The sequence below is a fragment of the Notothenia rossii genome (assembly GCF_949606895.1).
Source record: "Notothenia rossii genome assembly, chromosome: 7".
In the NCBI taxonomy this organism is placed as follows: domain Eukaryota; kingdom Metazoa; phylum Chordata; class Actinopteri; order Perciformes; family Nototheniidae; genus Notothenia; species Notothenia rossii.
The window spans coordinates 45,318,749-45,322,695 of record NC_136905.1 but is presented as its reverse complement, the minus strand read 5'-3'; the positions used below and the strand labels follow the sequence as shown (position 1 = coordinate 45,322,695).

At 37.1% G+C, this 3,947-nt stretch overlaps 1 long non-coding RNA gene across 1 annotated transcript; it reads left to right on the top strand.

Annotated features, from left to right (window-relative positions):
* Positions 1-338: 338 nt before the first annotated feature.
* On the top strand, positions 339-2,289 carry LOC307047031. The gene is made up of 6 exons (XR_013810326.1): positions 339-422; positions 590-721; positions 808-923; positions 1,011-1,132; positions 1,278-1,352; positions 1,648-2,289. It is a non-coding gene; the product is annotated as an uncharacterized lncRNA (long non-coding RNA).
* The last annotated feature ends 1,658 nt before the right edge of the window (positions 2,290-3,947 follow it).

Genomic DNA, 3,947 nt, shown 5'->3' with positions numbered 1-3,947 from the left:
AATTTGAAGTTTATTAAAAACAGACTCAGAAGCACCCTCTCATCTGATAAATTGGAGGCATTTATGTTGATGGCCACAGAGAAAGACATCCTCATGTCCTTGGACTCTGACTCTGTAATAGACAGACTTGCAGAGAAGAGTGAGCTGCTTAAAAAGCTGTTCCACTGATAAGGCGAGAAATATTTAATATTATTGTTATTATCACACATCACACATTATGGATGTAGTAATTCATTATTTGTCATTTTAATGATGCTTTTCAGAAGTTGTATTGTGCTTATGTGTTGATCCTTAATGGTGTGATCATGTACACTAAATTATCAATTATTCTCTATTACAGGTTGTTCTGATATATTTGAGGAGTCGTTCTCCCTCTGTTCTATATGTGGACTTGTTCTCTCATTTGGGACCATTGTTATTTGGTAAGTTTATCATGTATTTTTTAATGTTGTATAAATTCATACTTAATAATTTTTAAAAAGGTTTTGAAAGAAACGCACATCCCAAAAGTTTTAAACTCTAGGTGCTGGACAGAGGAAAACATTTTATTTATTTTTCAGACTTAATAATGTATCCAATTCCCTCTCAGGTTGACCACTTGACATGTGAGAGCTTGAGGAGTTGTTCCCCCTCCGTCCATGTTCGAGGACTTGCTCTCTCTCTGCCTCCACTCTCTACCTTCACTGCACCAAAGTTTGGCTGTTGAGTCTCCTCTAGTATGGTGAGTTTATCATTTTTTATGTTTTATGAAATCATACTGAATTTGTGATGATTAGAGACTTAATAATGTATCCGATTCCCTCTCAGGTTGACCACTTGACATGTGAGAGCTTGAGGAGTTGTTCCCCCTCCGTCCATTTTCAAGGATTTGCTCCCTTACTGCCTCCACTTCACCACTTTTTGAGAAGTCTATGATTTTTTGAGTATGTCATGTGTCTTATAATGTTATATGAATTCATACTTGATTTGTGATGATGAGAGACTTAATAATGTTTCCATGTCTCTTTTAGGTGGACCACCCTATATATGACAGCCTAAGAAGTTGTTTTCCCTCTGTCCCCTTTTGAGGACCTGCTTTGTCTCCTCCATCATTCACTGGGCCACTTTTAGGTTCCTGAGCTTATTTAATGTGGTGAGAGGAATGCAATATGTGTATGTTTAAAGGTTATGTTTAAAGGTTTATGTGAATAAACATACTATATGTGTTATAAAATGACAATTGGTAATTCATAAATGTCTCTTTATATTCTCTGCTACCATTATCTCCTGTCAAACAGGTTTTCCTGACCTGCTAGAAGTTCTTCTATGATGCTTGAGTCATCCATCATATCTGAGAGCTTCGTCTTAACTTTGTGAGTTTATTATGCAACTTGTTTTGTCTCAGATTGAAACAAAAGGTTTGATTATGATTATTTCCTGGCTGAAGATTTTCATATTGATGGTTTTAATTTCAAACATCTGCATATCTTTTAAGTTCAATTAACAGTTATGCAGGTAGGCCTTAGGGCTCTTTTGAGACTTAAGTCATCCTTCATGACAGATACATTTGTTCAATAAGTGTCACTACGTCACAAAAAGGCTACATGGCTACATATATTTGTCAGTACACAGATACTGAGTACAAGTTCTGTTTGCTGTTTCTTGCAGGTCACGAATTTGGTGAGGAGTGGAGCTGGCTGGCTGCGGACGAGGAAGTATAGAGCAATACATACTTGTGCACATACACGTATATGAGAATGCATATCTATTCAGACCTGTAACCCATGTCTTAGACTTTTCACACAGCTATGAAAATATATATATATTTTTTTCCAATTCTGTATTTATGGTTTCATAATGAGTGAGTGAGTTTCAGCTCTAATGCTGTAATATGTTTCTATTTAGATTATTTGTCAGGATATTTTTTTGTTATTATTGTCCGAGTCTGGTTTTAACTAATACTGGGCTTACACCAACAGATTTTCACAGTCACAGACTAAAAACTGAAAGGGTAGCATAAGGGTTCTTCCCGTTAGTCTCGTCCCACCCCTAGTCATGACATAACTTCTGTTGTGATTTGACACTATAATGAATAAAGATTGATTGATATAGCTGTCAATTTTAGTCCTTGAGTTCATAGTTAAGTGCTTTATTTGTTAACTGCTATCAAGGAATATGACTCTCCTTTGTAGTATGCATGAGAGAAGATGCCGCAAGTTTAGTGGACTTCTATGTAGTGTCCGCTGATAATGTAGTGGGCTGGTCTGGACAGAAAATGCCAGGGCTGAATTTTTGTCCCAGTCCACCCCTGTGTACATGTATATGAAACGGAACACATTTGTGTGTGCATTGAAAAACACAAGTGTGGATCCCGAAATACAAGTGTGAATCCGTTTGCGGATCATGAAATACAAGTGTTAATCCTTCTGTGTGCATGTGTGTATTATGAGACTGTTCTGAGCCCATACAACAGAAGACTATTGATGTGTGTGTAGTGAGTTTGGCAGTAATAAGCTGTATAATAGTGATTGAATATTATTGTATTCTTTTTTTTCGGAATTGCACTTTGCAGACGGTCCCTGAGCACTCGTTTCTTCTCCGGCTGCAGATAGAGACCAATGCAATGTGTCCAGCTCGGAGGGCGGCGCGTATTGGCTTTTTTTTTTTTATCAAAATGTGATTGTAGTTCGTTTTCAACCTCACCACGGTACTTAGGAGTAGGCCTGTCGCGATAATCGATAAATTGACTCATTGTACGATAAATAAAAATGGACTCGATAACTTTTCTGAGCTCGATAAATTGCCGTTTACATGCGTGTTTGTTTACATAAGGATGTGACCAGTGTTGGGCAAGTTACTTCCAAAATGTAATATATTACATATTACTTATTACTCTCTTTTGAAAGTAATAAGTTACATTACAATATTACTGTCTCAGAAATGTAATGAGTTACACTACTTTAGTTACTTTTTAGTTACTTTCACCAAAATAACCGCAAAAGAATAGCTAGGTATTTTAAATGCTAAAATGTAGTTTAGTGCAGCTCATTATGCATCCAGTGAAGGGCAATGTGGTATAGCATAACAACTGTGTAGGCCCTTAAGGCTACTAACAACTTGTATTACACGGCTTAGTTGAATACTCGATTCTGATTGTAAATTCTTAACATGTGACACGTTGTTAATACAGCAGTACAGACCGCTGTCAAGGACTATAATGAAGGTTAACATATTGTAAATCAAGGCAAATATTATTTAAACCATGCTCATGGTTTGAAATGGCAAACATTGAAAGGCAAAAGTATTATTAAAACCATGTAGCCTACTACATCATCACCTTGGTCCCATCATATACTCTGGGAAGAGAATATTTACTGGGCTTGAAAACTGGTATCACATCATCATGTGAGGTTGACTTTGTGACCTGGAGAACATTTCAGCTGCAACATCAGCTCGTTGATAATAAGCTTGGGATATGAGATATTTTTGTTGCCATTCGTGGTGAAGGCATCTGTGCTATTGTATGCATTATTTTTGACCCAACATTTCTACAGGCATGTCAGAATATGGTACTATTTTCACATGAATATTGTTAAATATGTTCTTTATTCTCGCGTCCAGGAGAGAAGCTTTAAAATGAGACTAAATGGAGTCTCTGAAAAGATTCAAAAGGGATACTTTAATTAAAAAAGGCGCGGTAGTGTTACAGACAGAATATTGTTCCGGCAGAAAACAGCTGTGATCTGGTTCTCCTGAGCAAGAAGAAGACAGCGGATCTCTCCTCCGGCGCTGCTATATATATCCTCTGCTGGCTCCTCCCCGCCAGCCGGCTCACCTCGTCTCCAATGTCCGTTATTGCATTTAAACAGAGGATAGGTTTTTTTCACATTCAATATATGCTTAACACGCCGTTTCTCCTCATATTCTCTTTCATCACTTTTCATTTAACACATTCTAAACGCTGTAAT